The sequence below is a fragment of the Crinia signifera genome, unplaced genomic scaffold, assembly GCF_055691185.1.
Source record: "Crinia signifera unplaced genomic scaffold, ASM5569118v1 HAP2_SCAFFOLD_89, whole genome shotgun sequence".
Lineage (NCBI taxonomy): Eukaryota > Metazoa > Chordata > Amphibia > Anura > Myobatrachidae > Crinia > Crinia signifera.
In genome coordinates, this window is record NW_028142806.1 from 482,933 (window position 1) to 504,943 (window position 22,011).

Below are 22,011 nucleotides of genomic sequence, written 5' to 3' on the forward strand. Positions count from 1 at the left end.
TGCCCCCCTGTGATATATTTTATTGTCTATGTCATAGATCAATGTGATCCGTCAGGAAACACAAGATTGGGCAGTAAATCGCACAGTGTTTACTTAGCATTAGACATTAAACCTGGTGTCCGCACTCTAGTACCTGAGTTAGGCATTAGGCCTGGTACCTACACACTGGTGGCTGAGTTAGGCATTAGGCCTGGTACCTACACACTGGTGTCTAAGTTAGACTTTAGGCCTGGAATCCACACACTGATGTTTGAGTTATACTATAGGCCTGGTACATATACACTGGTGTCAGAGTTAGGCTTTAGGCCTGGTACCCACACACTGGTGTCAGAGTTAGGCTTTAGGCCTGGTTCCCACACACTGGTGTCAGAGTTAGGCTTTAGGCCTGGTACCCTCACACTGGTGGCTGATTTAGGCTTTAGGCCTGGTTCCCACACACTGGTGGCTGATTTAGGCTTTAGGCCTGGTACCCTCACACTGGTGGATGAGTTAGGCTTTAGGCCTGGTTCCCACACACTGGTGGCTGAGTTAGGCTTTAGGCCTGGTATCCACACACTAGTGTCTGAGTTAGGCTTTAGGCCTGGTATCCACACACTGGTGGCTGAGTTAGGCTTTAGGCCTGGTACCCACACACTCTCATTGCGGGTAATTCAGACTTAACCGCTCTGCCGCAAATTCTCATGGTCAGCATTCATACTGCCTTGAGAATCAATGTGCACGCTGTGTGTATGGATGTGTACGGCTGCACTTACATTCACAGGCGAGCATATATGTCCAAAACCCATCGTAACAGGCTCACCACCCAATGATTTTCCACTGGGCAACAGTCATTGGGGGAAATTTACTAAAGAAAATTTGTAAAAAAATAGGTGTATTTGTATCCAGAAATACATTTATTTTTGACATTTACTATCCCGAAAATACGGCAATTCTTAATCGTATTGATAGCACATACGAATTGCCGTATTTTCGGGATAGTAAATGTCAAAAATAAGTGTATTTCTGGATACAAATACACCTATTTTTTTACAAATTTCCTTTAGTAAGTTTCCCCCCATTGTATACTCAGAGTAGCCTACATCTGGTCAATCACCAAGAGAGATCATGCTCTGACCAATCAGAAAACTTACAGTCACTTCAAATAATTGGAGACAAAATACCAACCAATCAGCTCCTAACTGTAATTTTCTAAACACAACCTGTGACATAGTAATATTATGATTTTTGTGTTATATGTGTGTATGTCCCCTTAAGGATTGCGAGTCATTTTATACTCATAAGATTAAATGCTGGCATTAAGGAATGAAATAAATAAATAAAGAAATGAGGCTGATATAAATGAATAACACAATGAGGCATGATGAATTTCTCTTGGGCATATGGATTACTACTATCGTCAGAAATGAAGTTAGCCCGTTTTCGGGCTATGCAAATGAGGCTTACGATGCAGTAAACATGGGGACACCATTCATGGTGCTCCCATAGTGAAAATGAGGCTTGACACACAGAAAAATAAAAATGGCCGCGGGAACCTATAAATATATGTGAACAGAAACGAGGCTTGGTGCGCAACCCGGAAATGCGGGTGAAATGAATGGCGCGAACGGCGCTACTATAAAAGAGCTAAGTTCTCATCAGAGGGCTCAGACTGAGGAAGCCGCCGACTTCACGAGCAGGCGGAGAAACGCGTTTTTGAGCCCTATCATCTGCCGGTCCTTTTACACTCTGCAAGCGCAAATCATCTGTGGATTACAAACTAACCACCCAGCTGGCTGGTCCAGCAGGAGAAGGTCCCAACACAGCTTTTTCCGGAGTACATCTCTGGTAATACCATTTGGAGAGACTGACCTAAGGTTATTCACCACATCAAAAGCGCTTAAGTTCACGCAGGACTGGTAATTATGAGAATGTATCACTGCCTCTATTAAGAAGTTTAAAAGCCTCTTATCCATTCCAAATTGAGTGACTTTATCACTATCTAGCAACGGCAATCCCAGCAAGTCCAGCTTTTATTGTATGTTTTATGTTGTTTGTCCTGTCTGTATGTTACATTGTGCACAATTAATTATTGTTATATCATCTGTGTGGATTGATTCCACTATATATGCTTTTAATAAATTGATTTATATACCTTTGAAACTGCAAGGACATTTAATTTTTTCTGGGCAGGATTGCGCTTCTTAAAGTGCCAGATACTCAGGTATCTGACACTACTTTCTCATCTCTGTGACATAGCAGTTAGGTGTTGATTGGAAGGTAGTTTATCACTCTCCATTTTATCACTTTCAAACTTAGTACATCTGGACCCTATGCTTGAAACATCTCCCCCATTGTCTGTAAGCGACTAGTCACTTGCTTCAGGCTCCCTCTTTTCTTCTTGTTTTTTGTCAAGTTTGTGGAAGGGGGCTTCTTTTTCTGCTGGACACCATTGCCCTAGCGATACCAGCTCTTTTCTGACCATCCTAGGGCCGGATACCCCTATGCTATAAATGCCACCAGATCCTGCTGGAAAAGCCATGTGCTGGGTCCTAGGCGGAAGTGCTAGTGCAACATTACGGGAACATTACTTTGGCGTATTACATTTGTAAAAATCCTGCATGGATAGTTTATGATGGTGGGGTCGCGGCAGATTTATGATGGGATGGGGGATTTGGACCCAATGGGTGGGTTAAAAAACAACATGAAACCAAATGCTTAGTATGGGTTGTATTTTGGACCTCAACATTTTGGGGACACCCATTGGTTTCTAACACCTGTGCTCTACATTCACCGCTCCTGGTTATTATTAAACAGGCAGAACAGTAAGCGGGCCATGGGGCCGATTCAGGCTGTCTCCGTAAATTGCGAAGATGGCAGATTACCAAGCACTGTCCGAACGCCTGCCCGCCGCTTCTCGTTAACACATGAGGGGGATGAGTAACGACAACACAATCCCCTCACATGCCTCGGCTGCAGGAGTAATCATTTAACGGTATTGCCGACCATCGAATGACTTCTCCTGCCGTCACAAATAAAAGTCAATAGAAACTGACTTGTATTTGCAAGCGCCGGGACGAAGACGGGGCCGGTAGACATCGTCCCACCCGTGTACTCATGGCAACGTCCAGCGTTTTAATGGGGGCGCTGGGCGTTGCCGGCCCCGATGCTTGCGGACGGCTTGGTGACTATGCAAATCTCCGAAGCCATTCGCAAAGGGGAGCTGCACATGTGCATTATAGACCCATGCGCAGGTGCCGTCCCAAAAGCATAGGGACGGAGCCGAACTCCCTAAATAGCGAATGAACCAGAATCACCGCCATGCTCACAACAAGCTTACAATCTACAGGGATATGATGTGCTACTTCTATACGTGACATGGGCATGTTTGTGACCAATCAGTAAACTTACAGTCATTTTCGATACTTACATTATGGTCTCAGGTATTGAGAGGAACAACATTAGCAATAAATTAAAAGGATCTAATTATTATTTATTGACATTTAAAAACACACAGACACAAGACTGTATAACGTGCTGTGCACAGGCGGAGGCTCAAATCTCCATCTTCAGGAGGACGTCATTGCGTATTTTTGTCAGTTCATCGTTTTCTTTTCAAAACAATATAGCACAGGTATGAGCGCTGTTTGCTGATTATTCTGCACTGCAGCTGCTTAGATAAGGGGGATTACCAACCCCTTAAAAAGACAACAAGCAAAGAAAACAAAGATTTCAAGCAGCGCTTGTGCAGAATAAATTGTATATTTATTTTAAAATTTCATAAAAATTGTGTTGTGGCCAGCAACATGGACAGGACATACATACATAAATGACAAACAATTCCCCTTGGATACTAGTATTTAGCAGGTTAGTTTATGCATGCAATCATCCAGATGGTTAGTCTTAGGGCTTGATAAGTTGTTATTAACGTTTGTTAGTATAGATACAGTCCCCACTTTAAGTGCACATAGTGGTTAGATGCTGCTTTGCAAAACAGAATTTACTTGCTGTTTGGAATGAGGGGACAGGCTCCTGATCCACAGAGGTGAGCTCCCACCGCTGGTGCAGTCCAAATTTGATTGCGGTATTTCTGGGGCTTCCCTACTGGTACAGGTCCATTTGCTGCCAAGTCCTTTCCCCGTGGTCCTCTCTACGCGTTTCTCCGCCTTTCAAGATCAGCGGCTTCCTCAGGAGTATTGGATCCAATACTCCTGAGGAAGCCGCTGATCTTGAAAGGGAGGAGAAACGCGTAGAGAGGACCACGGGGAAAGGACTTGGCAGCAAATGGACCTGTACCAGTAGGGAAGCTGAGAATGGAGGTAGTCTATAGAAGAAGACTAAAGAAGAACCAACAAGGTTTTTGGGGCACACTTGATATAATATACAGTTAAATGGATGTACAGATGATGTAACAATAAAACGTAACTTTTAATTGAAAGCTTAATTAATAAAATAGGTTCATATAACTATATCCACACACCATTTATGTGATTATCGGAGAGCACCATACGTGATGGACTCCCGCCACTTATTATGACAATATCAAGAATAAAGATAATTCAACAAGAGCGAAAATGTTTCGGTAGAGTGTTGCCTAGTACCAATTTTTATATATAATATACGGTATCGGCAATCGGACAGGGCATAGGTCACTGCGCACCACCACTACGATATCCACCACAGTGTCGGCAGAGATGGGTATGGACAGTTGGGGCATGAGAGGAAAAGAGAAGGAGGGGGTCCAAGTTTGTTGTGGCTGCACCTCAACAGTATTAACAGGCGTACTGCCCCAGTGGATGAATACAGCACTGGATATTCCCTATAGGTCCCCCATATAGGTACTTATCCAGCCTCTCACTGCTTAGCTTCTGTGTTCGGATGGATTACAGGCGGTCCAGTGAAGTATGGCTGTATGGCCCTCGCTGGTTAATTCCGATGTCAATTTTGAGGGTGAGCCAAAGTAAGCTTCTGCTGTCCTAACCGTTCAGAGCAAGGCAGACCTGTTACCCATGTAGCATTGCAGGAGTGTCTGGTGGGTCCCAGGGTCAAGGCTGGTGCGCACAACGAGTCCTTGTTGAAGGCTCAGGCGGTCACGATGTCTCAGCAGTTTGACCAGTTCGGGGTCGGCCTTGACCCTCTGCGCCTTGGTGAGTCGCTTCTGTTGATGGAGAAGATCTTTCAGGCCTTTGATCACCGAACTCCCTTCCTGTATCTGCTCCCAATCGAATCACAACTGGTCACTGGGGTCCGACTCAGGAGAGGCGTCCATAGCGGCCACTACGGGATCGGAGGTGACAACCGCTCTGCACTCCTTGGGTTGCCTGAACACCGGGGTCTCAACATCTTCGGACCGGTCTTGCTCCTCTTCCTCAACATCTTCAGTGGGCAGGCGGGATAGGGCATCTGCGTTGCCGTTGGATTTGCCACTTCGGTAGACCACGGTGTAGCGAAAGTTGGCTAGACGAGCCATCCATCTCTGCTCCAGTGCCCCCAGTCGGGCTGTTGACAGGTGGGCCAGGGGGTTGTTGTCGGTAACTATCTCGAAGGGAATGGCAACCAGATAATTCTTAAACTTCTCCGTCACCGCCCAGATGAGAGCGAGCAGTTCGAGCTTGAAGGTGGAGTAGTTCTCGCTGTTCCGCTCCGTCTTCCTGAGGCCCCTGCTGGCGTAGGCAATCACCCTCTCCCTACCGTCCTGGACTTGCGAGAGCACAGCTCCCAGGCCTCGGTGGCTGGCATCAGTGTAGACCCGGAAGGGCTTCTCGTAGTCAGGATAGGCCAGGAGGGGTGCTTCAAGCAGGGCCTGCTTGAGCTGGGCAAAGGACGCCTGGTGTTCCCTTGTCCAGGAGACCACGGACGTGCTCCTTTTCTCTTGACCCGACTTGCCACGGAGTAGTTCATGGAGGGGCGCGGCCACCTTGGCGAAGTGTTCGATGAAGCGTCGGTAATAGCCAACGAATCCCAAGAAGCTCCGCACGTCCTTGACCGTCCTGGGTGCTGGCCAGTCTTGAACCGCGCAGATCTTCTCGGGATCTGGTTTCACTCCTTCAGCACTGACTATGTGCCCAAGGTACTGCACTTGAGGCTTCAGGAGGTGACACATGGACGGTTTCAGCTTTAGGCCACATCGCGTCAGCTGCACAAAGACCTCTTTAAGATTCTTCAGATGGTCCTCATACGTCTTGGAAAAGATGATGACGTCATCCAGATACAGGAGGACCATCTCAAAATTCCTGTGGCCCAAACAGTGCTCCATGACCCTTTGAAATGTAGCAGGGGCATTGCAAAGCCCAAAGGGCATCCGGTCAAATTCAAAGAGGCCCATGGGGGTGGTGAATGCTGTCTTTTCCCGGTCTTTGGGGGCCATCGGGATTTGCCAGTACCCGCTGGTCAGATCCAAGGTGGAGAAGTAGACGGCAGTCTTCAGGGCCGTCAGCGACTCTTCGATCCTGGGCAGAGGGTACGCGTCCTTGTGGGTGACTGCGTTTAGCTTCCTGTAGTCGACACAGAAGCGAAGGCTGCCGTCCTTTTTCTTGACTATGACCAGCGGGGCGGCCCATGGGCTGTGACTTTCCTTGATCACACCGGCCTCCTGCATTTCTCCGAGCATGGTCCTCACTGGCTGGTACATGGCCGGTGGAAGCGGCCGGTGTCTTTCCTTAATGGGTGGGCTGGATCCGGTAGGAATATGGTGCTGCACCCCTTCCGCACGTCCGAAGTCGGCTGGGTGTTGGCTGAACGCGCTGGCATTCCGGCAGACGACCTGAAGGACGCCCTCACGCTGTTCTGTTGGGGTATTGGAGTCGCCAACCTGTATCTCCTTCCACCACGCGGTTTCAGTTGTGATCAGGCTCGACTGACCCACCACGGCTTCTAGTTGGGCTTTCGGCAAAGACTCTCCAAGGATATCCTGGAAATCAACCAGGACCACGTTCGCCACTGTGCAGTGTCGGAACAGCCGCACCGGATAGCTGTGCGGGTTCAGCACGCGGACGGGGACTCTCCCACGCTCTACTCTGGCTAACGTCCTGGCCACGGCAAAAGGCTGCTGTCCCTCGAGGTCACACGGTTCAATGACGGCATCATAGTCTCGCCCACCTGGGCCAATCCTGGCCTTGCACCAGATCACGTGTTCGGCATTGGGGCGCAGAAGGATGGGTTGTCGGTCGGTGATCCTCGCCTTGCCCACTTCCCCTTGTGAGTTGGTGAAGCGCTTGTGCCCTTCGATCAGGCGCACTGTCTGCTGCATGGCTCTTCGCTCTTTCGGGGCGGCAGCCCGCATCTTGATCCGGAGAGCTTCCACCAGCTCATCTGGGCAATTTTTTAGGACGTTCATTCCCAGGATGACCGGGGGTAGATGTTCGTTGCAGGTGGACGTGACCAAGCAGCCCTGACGTTCTAGTCGGGCATCTCCAATGTTGAGATCTGCTTCCCAATAGCCGCTGAACTCAATTGGCTGTCCGTTACTGGCCAGCAGACTAAGCCACGGGGTCGGGGGTGACACTATCTCTTCCTCTCTCCAATAGCGTTGAAACGCATCCAGTTGTATCGTTGTCACCTGGGACCCGGTGTCCAAGAGAGCTGCCATTTCCACTCCGTTCACCTTGATCTTCAAGTGGGGGCACTTGCCAACGAACTGCGGCCACCACTCTTGGGTTGGCGGACCTACTGGCGAGGTTCCTCCCGAGGGTCGGTCCCTGGCCTCGGGGTTGAGTCGTTTAAAGGCTGTTTGTCGCACTCTCGTTCGACATGCCCGCTGAGTTTACATCGGCGGCAGATGGGCCTTCCTTGGGCATCAAACTGATCTGTGGAGCGCCTGCCCGACCTTCGTGGGATGTCCCACTGTCGCCTGCCTCTTCCACCTGAGTCACGTTGCCATCCTCCTTGACGGGTTTCATTCTGTTCCTTTCGCATGTCCCGTAGCTCTCTCATCATTTCTGTGACTGCCGTGGTGAGGGTTTCCATCTGATTCGAAGTCGCCTGGGCTTGTTGTGTTACTGTGGGCTTGGTCTTTCTGGGTTCAAATCTTGGGAAGAACTGGGCTTGTTCCACCTCATCATCCTCCATTCCCGCTGACGCAGCTCCACCTTCTTCATCGACATTCTGATTTAACCCCAGGATGGTCAAGGTGGTTTCTTTAAACTCCGGGAAGGTGCAGTCGGGTTTCTGTCGCCTCCACATTCTCAGCTGTGACCTGATTGCCTCTCCTCGGGCTCCTTCAATGAAAATGTCAATCAGCGTCTCATCCACTGGAGTAACGTCTTGTGGGGTTCTCGCTTGAATGGCCCGCATCGCTTCCTGCAGTCCTATGGCGAAGTCCCGCAGGGTCTCCTGAGGCTGCTGTTTCCGAGCATACAGTCGCCGTTTCAATTCTGCAGCGGATTGTGCGTTGAAGATGCCGGCCAGCTTCTTCAGTATGCCATCAGCTGACTTCCTTTCTTCCGCCGACCATGACCGGACCTCTGGTCGCGCCGCCCCTTTCAGCTGTCCAATTACCATTCCTGCCTTCTGTTCTTCGCTGGGGCTGTACATCAGGAATGTGTTCATTAACCCCTCCTTGAACTCTCTGAAGGAGCTGGTTCCAGGCGTGCGGGAGTCTCCGGAATATGTTGGCATCCACGGTGCCCCAAAGAAGTAGGGCATGGTGATTTGAGCCGCTGGAGCCATCGGTGTATCTGGCAGCCTTCTCCTGCCTTGTACTTGTTCTGCCGGCTGTTGCTGATTAGGTTGTTGCTGGTCAAGCTGTTGTTGGTCGACCTGCTGTTGGTCGACCTGCTGTTGGTCTCCTGCGTCCGCTGCGTTCTGTGGCTGCAACATCTTCGCCGTTCACAGGGGTCTTTGACAATCCTGTTCGTAGACGCCAAGTTGTGACAGGTGCCCCTGAAACTATTGGATGACAGCGTACCTGGATCAGACGACGGCTGTGCACTTGGGAGTCTTCACGGCCCTTTCTGCTGATGAAGACGCACCTGTGGCAGGGGATGGAACACCCGGGAGAGAACCCACAAAAAAGCACAAAACAACCACAGCTGGCAGCAACTGATATTTATTAAATGGAAAATACGGCACGGTTGCTGCGGTTTTCTCAATGAAATATAATAACATCACACTTATAGTACAGACTACACAAATGAATGAATAAATATCCCTGTAAAACACTCTAGGAACCAATGACCACCTCAGTCCGTATCAAAGCTCAGACTGCTTTGGTCATGAGCAATTCTACCTACGGTACCGTAAGACTAAGGGATGGCACATAAAATAGCAACAACGATAATGACAGAATAATGCGACAAATAAACTAGGAATAAAAGAGCTGTAATAAAGATAGATATTACAAAAGGATACTGAACTGCTTCACTAAAGAACGTCCACCAGAGGGCACCATACACCTTACCAATACATTTACATTACAGTCTCGGATGTGAGTAAGTGTCCCTAAACTCAAATAAAGGTCCCACGACGTTCAATCCTCTGGGTGAGCAACGGGCCTACCTAAGTGTGCACACTTTTATAAAAAGACTACGGCAAGATAACAGTCCCCTTAGGGGTACAGGCGAGTCCCCGCTCCCTGGGTAACTCCCTGCTAGTACTGTGGCAACTTGTCGCTAGGGCTGGGCTTAACCGGGCAATTGGGTCAGTGGCACAGGCAAGTGTCCTCTTTACTTAAATACTGCGGTGAGGCAATGTCCCAGTGGGTGGGTATGGCCAGGCAGACCCACAATAGCACAACAGGGCGGCAGGACTGTTAATTAAGTGGAAGTCTATCTTCCCCCAGGGACCCTTGTGGAAGGGGATAATACTGAACGTCCCAAGGGACAAGGTCTCCGGGAGGGGCTTGGGCTCACAGGGTGCTGGCCAGGTGGGTGGCAATGAGTACCTGATCAATCGGCTTCCGTTGCCGGCTCCTGCCAGTATCGATACGGCTCCCGGCTTCTGGGTCTTTTCTCTGCTCCCACAGGTCGGCGGGGGTCACTGCAGCTTCTCCTGTCCCGCGGCGTCAGCAGCATCTTCTCTTCTAGGTGCAGGCAGCATCTTCCCTGGACACCGGCAGTCTTCTGTGACGTGACCCGGCGCTCCGCTCTCCGCCCGCTGTCACTGACGTCGGCTGGGGGGTGTCTTCTCCCCTCTGCTGCTCCCGGTCTCCTCACCGCTGGGACGCCTGCTGCTGGAGACTGCTTCAGCTTGACACGGCGTCTCTCACAGTTTCCCGGCACGCTGGTCCCCGTGTCAGTCTTCCGCTGCGCACCGCTCTGCTAGCAGGTTAGTGGCACCTTCTTCAGAGGCTCCGTTTTCTTCTCTCCCTTCTCGGTGCCTCTTCTGCCTACACGCTGCCGGGCGCCCGCTGTCAATCACCGCCGGAGGCTTCAGGCTGGGTGACGCGCAGTCTTCTGTTCTCCTCACGCCGCTCTGCTCATCAGTCACGCTTTCGCTGCAGCTCTCCTCTCTGCTCTCAGGTCAGTCTTTTATGCCCTCCTTCCTCACGCCGACACCACGGGGCTCACCTCTGACCCCTGTTCCTTCGCGCCATTCCAGCGCCAGGCAGGCTCCTTTCACGTGAACAGGAGCTGGGCGCTCACTGGGCTCATTAACCCCTTCCGTGCCTGCTAGGCAGGAAAAGGATTTCTGGTCAATAAATTCCACCTGAGGCACCACACAAGGGGCACCACGGCAGTGGGGTGCCACACTTGTGCTGGCTGGATGGATGAGAGAGCCACGAAGAATGGATAGTTTAGTGATGGGAGGTGCTAACAAACAGAACCCTCATCTCTGCTGTCAAATATCATGCTAGCATCGGATGATTTGATGAGAGTCAGAGGATCATGCGATAGCTTCCTCTAAGATGAAAGAGGACGGGGAGGGATAGGGATGAGGGAATAAGAGCCCTTAGGGCTTTAGAGAAAATTCATTTTATGAAGAAAAAATGGTAAATGTACCCACGGTCCCTAGATAGGAGGGAGATTGGTCCCTAGTGTCAATGTATATGTTACAAAAGACCCCAGAAACAAACCGGGGAGTCCAGTTATTGATTGGGGTAATTAGGGCTGAGAATAATGAATGATTCAGTCCTTAGAATTCTGTGCTGCAGTAGATATAAACACAACTTGGTAGTAAGTGTGAGGTCTCCCAACAGACCATGTGGATGTAATCAGACACTGATTAAACGGGTAGTATTAGGTATCAGACGTCTAAATGACATGCATGAGTGATAGGTTACTATAAATCACAGAGAACCACAATGCAGAGTGTTTTGGAAAAAAGGTATTAGCAATATAACCTGGAGAGAATGTATGCTGTCACCAGGTATGCAGGGTTAAATACAAGCACAAATGCAGTAGGCAAATCAATAACTTGCAACTAAGGGGTTAATATTCTACTAGTACCATTTCAGTCCTTAGAATTCTGTGCTGCAGTAGATATAAACACAAATTGGTAGTAAGTGTGAGGTCTCCCAACAGACCATGTGGATGTAATCAGACACTGATTAAACGGGTAGTATTAGGTATCAGACGTCTAAATGACATGCATGAGTGATAGGTTACTATACATCACAGAGAACCACACTGCAGAGTGTTTTGGAAAACAGGTATTAGCAATATAACCTGGAGAGAATGTATGCTGTCACCAGGTATGCAGGGTTAAATACAAGCACAAATGCAGTAGGCAAATCAATAACTTGCAACTAAGGGGTTAATATTCTACTAGTACCATATAGACAAATCTAGTGATCAAGCAGATAAATATGCAGATAATGCTATTAAATGCCACACAGACTCATGCAGTCTCACTTTAGAGAATCCCTCTTTTCAAAATTAGGTGGGTATTAAAGGGAACAATAGGGATGATTGTTGCCCGTGAGACCAGGGTGTGGGGGGTTAACCCCGTTACCTGCGCCGGCTGCGGCCGGTGGGGAGGACACTGCTCTTGAGTTGGGTGCAAGTCCAGGGCAGGAGCATGGGAGGCTGCAGAGGGTGCTGGCCGTGTGGTGCGCGCTATTGCGCCGTGTGCGGGGTGACAGCGGGACGGCTGGAAGATAACTCCGTCACACCCCTGTGACCAAGCTTTACGCGAAACACGTGTCAGGACGCACGTGGTCACGCCCACTGCCCCCACCAGTGCCGGCTGAAAACTCCAAACTGAGACGGAGTTATCTTCCAGCCGTCCCGCTGTCACCCCGCACACGGCGCAATAGCGTGCACCACACGGCCAGCACCCTCTGCAGCCTCCCATGCTCCTGCCCTGGACTAAACTATCTATTCTTCGTGGCTCTCTCATCCATCCAGCCAGCACAAGCACTCCTGCAATGCTACATGGGTAACAGGTCTGCCTTGCTCTGAACGGTTAGGACAGCAGAAGCTTACTTTGGCTCACCCTCAAAATTGACATCGGAATTAACCAGCGAGGGCCATACAGCCATACTTCACTGGACCGCCTGTAATCCATCCGAACACAGAAGCTAAGCAGTGAGAGGCTGGATAAGTACCTATATGGGGGACCTATAGGGAATATCCAGTGCTGTATTCATCCACTGGGGCAGTACGCCTGTTAATACTGTTGAGGTGCAGCCACAACAAACTTGGACCCCCTCCTTCTCTTTTCCTCTCATGCCCCAACTGTCCATACCCATCTCTGCCGACACTGTGGTGGATATCGTAGTGGTGGTGCGCAGTGACCTATGCCCTGTCCGATTGCCGATACCGTATATTATATATAAAAATTGGTACTAGGCAACACTCTACCGAAACATTTTCGCTCTTGTTGAATTATCTTTATTCTTGATATTGTCATAATAAGTGGCGGGAGTCCATCACGTATGGTGCTCTCCGATAATCACATAAATGGTGTGTGGATATAGTTATATGAACCTATTTTATTAATTAAGCTTTCAATTAAAAGTTACGTTTTGTTGTTACATCATCTGTACATCCATTTAACTGTATATTATATCAAGTGTGCCCCAAAAACCTTGTTGGTTCTTCTTTAGTCTTCTTCTATAGACTACCTCCATTCTCAGTTGATATTCTGAACTTTTTCTTGGGAGCACCACCAACCAGTAAAACAGCCTGTCAGGGTCTTTCCCGCACGGCTTTCCTCTTATGTTGGTTTACTTCAATTAACAACGCTTAAATTATACCCAGTAATTCTTCCCCCAAGCCTGTGCCAGCCCAACCCCTATCTCAAACCAGTAGGGAAGCCCCAGAAATACCGCAATCAAATTTGGACTGCACCAGCGGTGGGAGCTCACCTCTGTGGATCAGGAGCCTGTCCCCTCATTCCAAACAGCAAGTAAATTCTGTTTTGCAAAGCAGCATCTAACCACTATGTGCACTTAAAGTGGGGACTGTATCTATACTAACAAACGTTAATAACAACTATCAAGCCCTAAGACTAACCATCTGGATGATTGCATGCATAAACTAACCTGCTAAATACTAGTATCCAAGGGGAATTGTTTGTCATTTATGTATGTATGTCCTGTCCATGTTGCTGGCCACAACACAATTTTTATGAAATTTTAAAATAAATATACAATTTATTCTGCACAAGCGCTGCTTGAAATCTTTGTTTTCATCGTTTTCTTTTGCCTGTAACGTCTAGCCAGCATCGGGCTCCCTATAGACGGTTTGGGAAGGGGTGGCAGTAAGGTCCTCAGGTCCTAGTACCTTTTAGTTTGTGGAATACAACCACGCAGGCGCATTGGACTGTTACAGGGCATTACCGTTACTGTACTGAGACATTTCCACTTTTCACCAAGCGCCTGGGATGCTCTTTGTACAACTTTTGAAACACCTTCAGTCTTTGCCGTGTGCAGAGCCTTCCATAGGATTTCCAAGTCAACTGAATTTAGTTCCTCATAAGATATGAAGTCCTTTATTGCTGTTATATGCCTCACAACTGCCCAAGCTTCTGCAGATGCAGGAAACGCTTTTATTGCTTCAAGTAGCAAGGCCTTCAGATGGCGTTTCTTAGCCAGTTTGCGATAAATGGCCGTTATGTCCCTTGTGTCCCACCACTCGGTGGCACCTTCCAGGACAATGGCCCTGCAGCCCAGGTGGGGAAGGCAGTGGCCGAGGCAGACTGCTGCAGCTGATACGATTTCTGGGTTATAGCTGTGCAGATTGACCAATAATGTGCTGCAATGTTCATCAATCAATCTGGTGATGGAACTGAATGGAAGCCTTCTGGATTGCTGGACTAGCTCACCAAACAGCTTAGTTGCACATAGTCGGGTGCTTGGTTGTTTATCATTGAGATACTGTGCGATGTGGCTGAGTATGTCATCATCGTATTTGTACCAAGCTTTCTCCTTATGCAACTCCAGAATGGCCAGCAATGGTTCTAGGATCATGTAGACCGAGTTCTGATTTTCTTCTTTCTTTAACTCGCGCACGAGTGCCCCTGTAAGGGCTTTTCTGAATTTTATAGTCAGATTTATAAAGGTCTTTGTGGTGTATTTAATGCAGTCTAAAATCTTTTGGCGCGTATAGATATTAACGCCGTCCATTATGCGCAATAGATCATTGAGGAGTCCTTTATGTAGGTCTCTTGGCAGACTCAATGGAAATGACAGGAGAGATGCGCAAATTGTGACACTTGTTTGTTTGGTGTCTACATCCTTCGAGTCCCATAGTGGCCTAAGAAGTCCCAACATCTCTGTGCATTTCCCAGTTTTGATCATTTCCATAACAAAGTCATCCAGAAGTTCAGACTCGTTATACAGACTGCCAGATAGATCTTTCCGGTACACTGCTTCGGGACCATAGACAATGAGCTTGGCCTTGGGGTGCTGGTCTACGTGGCTGGCATCGGTGCTGGGTGTTGTTGGTCTCTGCTGGTGGTCGGCCAGTAAGGTAGACACTTGGTGTATAGTGGCTGTTATGATCTCTTGGACCTCAGCACAATCCACGTTTTGCACTTCCCAGTTAGCTAGCACAGTGCGGGCTTTTGTGAACAATAGGACAATATTTGGCTCTTCCATGCCATTACCTCCGAAGGCCACAGAGGCATTATTGATGAACATGGCAAATACCTTTTGGGTGCCAGGATGAGTTGCGGCTACCATGTTGTCACATATTTCCGCTAACAAATACACCTTCCGATTGAAGGGAACGGTGGGATAAGACATTATAGCAGTTAGGGTGGTAAATATAGACAAAGTCGAGGAGTACCCGATGCTTTGAACGGTAGTCACAAGCTCCTCAATAGTGGCCTCCATGTAGTCCCGGGCTAAGTAATAAAGGACTTTGCTGGCTGAAAGCCAAAGGCCCTCACTGTTGACACACTCTGCCCCTAGCATTGTCTTCACAACGGCCGGTATGATGTTGCTGAATAAGCTGCTCACGTCCGTTCTTAGCCGTAAGACGTGGCTCAGAAAGTCAAAGATCACGTGTCTGTCTGTAAGGGCCATCCAGTGCATCTCCTTCCTGATGACATGATTTATCGTGCGGATCTTCTGCACAAGGCCCTCCAATGGCATGCAGGCAATGATATCAGGCAGACATCTCTTCATCACATGAGAGTAGATGGGTTTCAGTTCATCCAGGATCTTCTTACTGGAGTTTAGGTTCATAGTAAATTCTTTTTTTTTTTTTTTTTTTTATTTTGTGTCTAAAAAAATAAATAAAGGGTTATCTACTGTGGTACAATTACTAAGCCTCGTTCTGTGTAAGAGAGGAGAGCTCCTCATACGTGCAACTAAATCTATATTATCTGGTTATTTGACTATGATCAAAAAACAAGTGCTTATACATTCAACCTCTCACAGTTATTGACTCTATGGTCTGCTGACCTATTCCAATATCCCCAAATGCCCTGGTATTTAGAACTCGAACCCCTGGATGCATGCACAAATTTCTCATGTTCACTGGTCTGGTTCACTAGATTGACCCATTCTCCATGGAGCGGTCCCAAAGGGGACATCCACCTACGTGCTATTATTACCTTCGCTAGGGCCGCTAGGTTCTTTGCCAACTGCTTCATTTCCCGATTAATTGTCCCTTCCGCCCAGATCCCAAGGACCAGATTTAGTTTATTTAAGGTATTTCGTGGGACACCAATCAGGACCAAAGTTTTAATTATTTCATCCCAAAACCTACTAACCATCTTGCAGCTCCACAACAAGTGGTCAAGGGTGGCATCCCCTTCTCCACATTTCGGACAACTATCAGACCCTCCTCCAGCGAATTTTTTCATTCTTTACTATGTATTCCTTCACACAATATAAATGTGAAAGCTGGATATAATGCAGAGGTGACTAGAGGGGTAGTAATCTAGGCCAAGTATTATTCCGGCCTTACCCAAAGCTGGTTCTTTATCCAAAGATGTTTTCTTATTGGAATCCAGTCCTCTGTAATCCAGTAGTCAGTAGTAAATATTTTTTCCAATGGGGTTTTCGGACTCAAATAAATTGAGAAGAAATCACTCAGAGAGAAGCAATGCGGTTCTAACTGTAGAGCTGTCACCACAAAGTGGCTGGCAGTTGCCCAGCATCGCTTTATGTAGGACAGCCTGTGTGATTGTGACATCACAGGCATGTAGAGGGCAGTAAGCAAAGGTGTCAGGACCTGTGGTTAGGAAAGGGACTAGTGTACTGGTAGAACTACTAATCTTATCACATCAACCATGATCTTATAAAAGCCAGTCCAATCCCAACTGTCACGTTACCGTCTGGGTTTCACAGATGACAGTTAGGGGCTGACTGGCTTCTGTAATGTCACCTTCCACTTGGTCACTTCATCAGGCTTAAGGTGGCCATACACACGCAGATTTATCTGCAGATCTGTCTGGTTGGAACAAAAACCTGGTTATGGATGAGAGCAAATGACAGTTGACTATTTGCTTGAAAATGCTGGAAAACTGTCAAACTGTCACTCATCCATAACCATGTTTTTGTTCCAACCAACCAGATCTGAAGATAAATCTTACTAGTGTATGGGCACCTTAAATGTACCTGTCCTAGTTCCTAGCGCAAAGATCTAGTTCCTAGCGCTACCTTTGTGTGCAGTTCTAAGTTACTATAAAGGAGCCCATACACGCTCCGTTCTGGGCGTCCGTTTTGTACTTTTAAAGTACACATCGTATCGCATCGAATGCCTTGTGCGTGCAATGCGATACGATGTAAAGCTAGTACAAAAAGTATGAGCTGCGCGGGAGCGCACATCTCAGAGTACAGAACGGACGGAGCAGGAACGGAGCGTGTATGGGCACCTTAAGGGGGGTGGAAAATCAGTTCAAGGGCAAATAATAAAAAAAAAAAAACATGTCATTTACTCAGATTATAGCTATGCATTTACATTCCTATACGTGTAAACCTCACACATATGTACCCCTAGCTTTGCATTTACATTCCTCTAGATGTTACCCCACATAGGGCCAGATGTATCAAGCTTCAAAAAGTCATTAAGTGGAGAGTGATCAACAAGCAGCCAATCAGCTCCTACCTTAAATTTTTAAAACCCAGCCTGGCAGGTAGGAGCTGATTGGCTGGTGGTTTATCACTCTCCATTTTATCACTTTTTGGCCTTTACACATACTTGCCCACCTTTATAGTCTCCTCTCCATGAGAAACCCAGAGAGGAGACTCTCTCTGCAGTTTTCAGGGGGTGGAGCTTGCCATCATTAAGCCCTGCCCCCATTTCAGTAAATGCCGCTATTCGCAGCTCTTAGGGGAGGGGATGGTACCAGTTGCATCATTTTAGCTCCGGCCCTCCTAGATGAGGGGGGCCTAATAGCAAATTAGCAAAGTATTAGTCTGATGTACAGGGGAATATGGATAGTGAGATTTAAGCTGTGTACACACGGGGGCGATAGGGGCTGAAATCGCTGGAAATATGGTCGCAGGTGACCATATTGCCAGTGATGGAAGTGTGCCCCGGCGATAAATCGCCGGGTGCGTGCTCCCGTTTTCTGCCCCATTCTAATCGCCAGCTGATTACCTCTGCGGCACCGCCGGCTGAGGTTCCTTCTCATCAGCGACCATCTGCTAGCAATATATCTCCCCCCGTGTGTACGGGGCTTTAGAAATGAATTTACTATCAACTCTCCTATTTGCCATCAATGTGGATCATTTTCAGATGCAAATAAACCTAATTTCTATTGTGGTATCTTTAAATTGCCATTAGTAACACTAATCAGACTGTGTGGTTTGTCACTTTCTGATGATGTCAAATATAAGACACAGGTGTATTATTTATTTATTACCAGTTTCTTATATATCGCATACATGTTCCGCAGCGCTGTACAGAGAATATTTGAACATTCACATCAGTCCCTGCCCCAGCGGAGTTTACAATCTATGTCCCCTTCCACATGTACACGCACACAGACATTCTAGGGTTAATTTGTTGGGAGCCAATTAGCCTACCAGTATATTTTTGGATTGTGGGAGGAAACCGGAGTACCCGCTGTAAACCCACGCAAGCACGGGGAGAACATACAAACTCTGCACAGTTAGGGCCATGATGGGAATGGAACCCATGTCCTCAGCACTGTGAGGCAGTAATGCTAACCATAACACCGTCCGTACTGCCCGCCACCTCTGGGTTTGCTTCTGAGCCGGGCCATCTTGGCTGGGATTACATGTGATATATTGTATGCTAAAGGATATATATGTATGGAATGCTGCAGATTTCTGCCACCCTGCTACTTCTGTCAGTGCCGTCTGCTGATGCAGCTGTGGTTATGTCCCCTGTGCTTGTCTTCTATCGTATTCACCTGTTTCCTGTTTGCTTACTTCTCTATGTACTCTGTAATTGGGCGCTGCGGAACCCTTGTGGCACCATATAAATAAAGGATAATAATAATAATAATATAATAAACCTTTTTTATATGTATTTCTTTTTCGGTTTATCCTGTTTGTATTGTATTTTATAGATTAAACACTTAACCAATGGGAAATGATTTCTTTCCTGCATAAAATCAAAAGTAACCAAGATTATTCCTGCTCCTGATTTTCCTGATATGTCGTCAAATGGGCCAGATGCAGCTCTGTTATCTGGCCTTCCATCCACTAGGGCGTGGAGGGAGAATATAATAGTGCGCCGAGCGAAGCAAGGCACCGACATTCGGGACAAAGAGAGTGGAAAAACTCATGTCGACCTTTTCACTGTCGACCTAATGCTTGAGCTGACCTTTTGACCCTGTCGACCATCAGTGGTCGATCCAATGCATATGGACTTTAGTTTGGTCGACCTAATGATCCATCCACCTCTATATACAGAGCGTGTGGTGGTGTTATATAAGGTGACAGCCGTTAGATGTAGCAGATGTCCACCATCCACCTCTATATACAGAGCGTGTGGTGGTGTTATATAAGGTGACAGCCGTTAGATGCAGCAGATGGCCACCATCCTCCTCTATATACAGAGCGTGTGGTGGCGTTATATAAGGTGACAGCCGTTAGATGCAGCAGATGGCCACCATCCACCTCTATATACAGAGCGTGTGGTGGCGTTATATAAGGTGACAGCCGTTAGATGCAGCAGATGGCCACCATCCACCTCTATATACAGAGCGTGTGGTGGTGTTATATAAGGTGACAGCCGTTAGATGCAGCAGATGGCCACCATCCACCTCTATATACAGAGCGTGTGGTGGCGTTATATAAGGTGACAGCCGTTAGATGCAGCAGATGGCCACCATCCACCTCTATATACAGAGCGTGTGGTGGCGTTATATAAGGTGACAGCCGTTAGATGCAGCAGACGGCCACCATCCACCTCTATATACAGAGCGTGTGGTGGTGTTATATAAGGTGACAGCCGTTAGATGCAGAAGATGGCCACCATCCACCTCTATATACAGAGCGTGTGGTGGCGTTATATAAGGTGACAGCCGTTAGATGCAGCATATGGCCACCATCCACCTCTATATTCAGAGCGTGTGGTGGTGTTATATAAGGTGACAGCCGTTAGATGCAGCAGATGGCCACCATCCACCTCTATATACAGAGCGTGTGGTGGTGTTATATAAGGTGACAGCCGTTAGATGCAGCAGATGGCCACCATCCACCTCTATATACAGAGCGTGTGGTGGCGCTATATAAGGTGACAGCCGTTAGATTCAGCAGATGGCCACCATCCACCTCTATATACAGAGCATGTGGGGGTGTTATACAAGGTGACAGCCGTTAGATGCAGCAGATGGCCACCATCCACCTCTATATACAGAGCATGTGGTGGCGTTATATAAGGTGACAGCCATTAGATGCAGCAGATGGCCACCATCCACCTCTATATACAAAGCATGTGGTGGCGTTATATAAGGTGACAGCCGTTAGATGCAGCAGATGGCCACCATCCACCTCTATATACAGAGCATGTGGTGGCGTTATATAAGGTGGCAGCCGTTAGATGCAGTATATGGCCACCATCCACCTCTATATACAGAGCGTGTGGTGGCGTTATATAAGGTGACAGCAGCCGTTAGATGCAGCAGATGGCCACCATCCACCTCTATATACAGAGCGTGTGGTGGCGTTATATAAGGTGACAGCCGTTAGATGCAGTATATGGCCACCATCCACCTCTATATACAGAGCATGTGGTGGTGTTATATAAGGTGACAGCAGCCGTTAGATGCAGCAGATGGCCACCATCCACCTCTATATACAGAGCGCGGGATGTCGTTATATAAGGTGACAGCCGTTAGATGCAGCAGATGGCCACCATCCACCTCTATATACAGAGCGTGTGGTGGTGTTATATAAGGTGACAGCCGTTAGATGCAGTATATGGCCACCATCCACCTCTATATACAGAGCGTGTGGTGGTGTTATATAAGGTGACAGCAGCCGTTAGATGCAGCAGATGGCCACCATCCACCTCTATATACAGAGCGCGTGGTGGCGTTATATAAGGTGACAGCCGTTAGATGCAGCAGATGGCCACCATCCACCTCTATATACAGAGCGCGTGGTGGCGTTATATAAGGTGACAGCCGTTAGATGCACCAGATGGCCACCATCCACCTCTATATACAGAGCATGTGGTGGTGTTATATAAGGTGACAGCAGCCATTAGATGCAGCAGATGGCCACCATCCACCTCTATATACAGAGCGTGTGGTGGCGTTATATGAGGTGACAGCCGTTAGATGCAGCAGATGGCCACCATCCACCTCTATATACAGAGCGTGTGGTGGCGTTATATGAGGTGACAGCCATTAGATGCAGCAGATGGCCACCATCCACCTCTATATACAGAGCGTGTGGTGGCGTTATATAAGGTGACAGCCGTTAGATGCACCAGATGGCCACCATCCACCTCTATATACAGAGCGTGTGGTGGCGTTATATAAGGTGACAGCCGTTAGATGCAGCAGATGGCCACCATCCACCTCTATATACAGAGCGTGTGGTGGCGTTATATAAGGTGACAGACGTTAGATGCAGCAGATGGCCACCATCCACCTCTATATACAGAGCATGTGGTGGTGTTATATAAGGTGACAGCCGTTAGATGCAGCAGATGGCCACCATCCACCTCTATATACAGAGCGTGTGGTGGTGTTATATAAGGTGACAGCCGTTAGATGCAGCAGATGGCCACCATCCACCTCTATATACAGAGCGCGTGGTGGTGTTATATAAGGTGACAGCCGTTAGATGGAGCAGATGGCCACCATCCACCTCTATATACAGAGCGTGTGGTGGCGTTAGATAAGGTGACAGCCGTTAGATGCAGCAGATGGCCACCATCCACCTCTATATACAGAGCGTGTGGTGGTGTTATATAAGGTGACAGCCATTAGATGCAGCAGATGGCCACCATCCACCTCTATATACAGAGCGTGTGGTGGCGTTATATGAGGTGACAGCCGTTAGATGCAGCAGATGGCCACCATCCACCTCTATATACAGAGCGTGTGGTGGCGTTAGATAAGGTGACAGCCGTTAGATGAAGCAGATGGCCACCATCCACCTCTATATACAGAGCGTGTGGTGGTGTTATATAAGGTGACAGCCGTTAGATGCAGAAGATGGAAACCATCCACCTCTATATACAGAGCGTGTGGTGGTGTTATATAAGGTGACAG

At 48.0% G+C, this 22,011-nt stretch overlaps 2 pseudogenes; one reads left to right on the forward strand and one right to left on the reverse strand.

Annotated features, from left to right (window-relative positions):
- Positions 1-4,773: 4,773 nt before the first annotated feature.
- On the reverse strand, positions 4,774-4,892 carry LOC146056784 (5S ribosomal RNA; annotated as a pseudogene).
- A 7,490-nt stretch (positions 4,893-12,382) lies between these two features.
- LOC146056785 (5S ribosomal RNA) lies at positions 12,383-12,501 on the forward strand (annotated as a pseudogene).
- Positions 12,502-22,011: the final 9,510 nt, after the last annotated feature.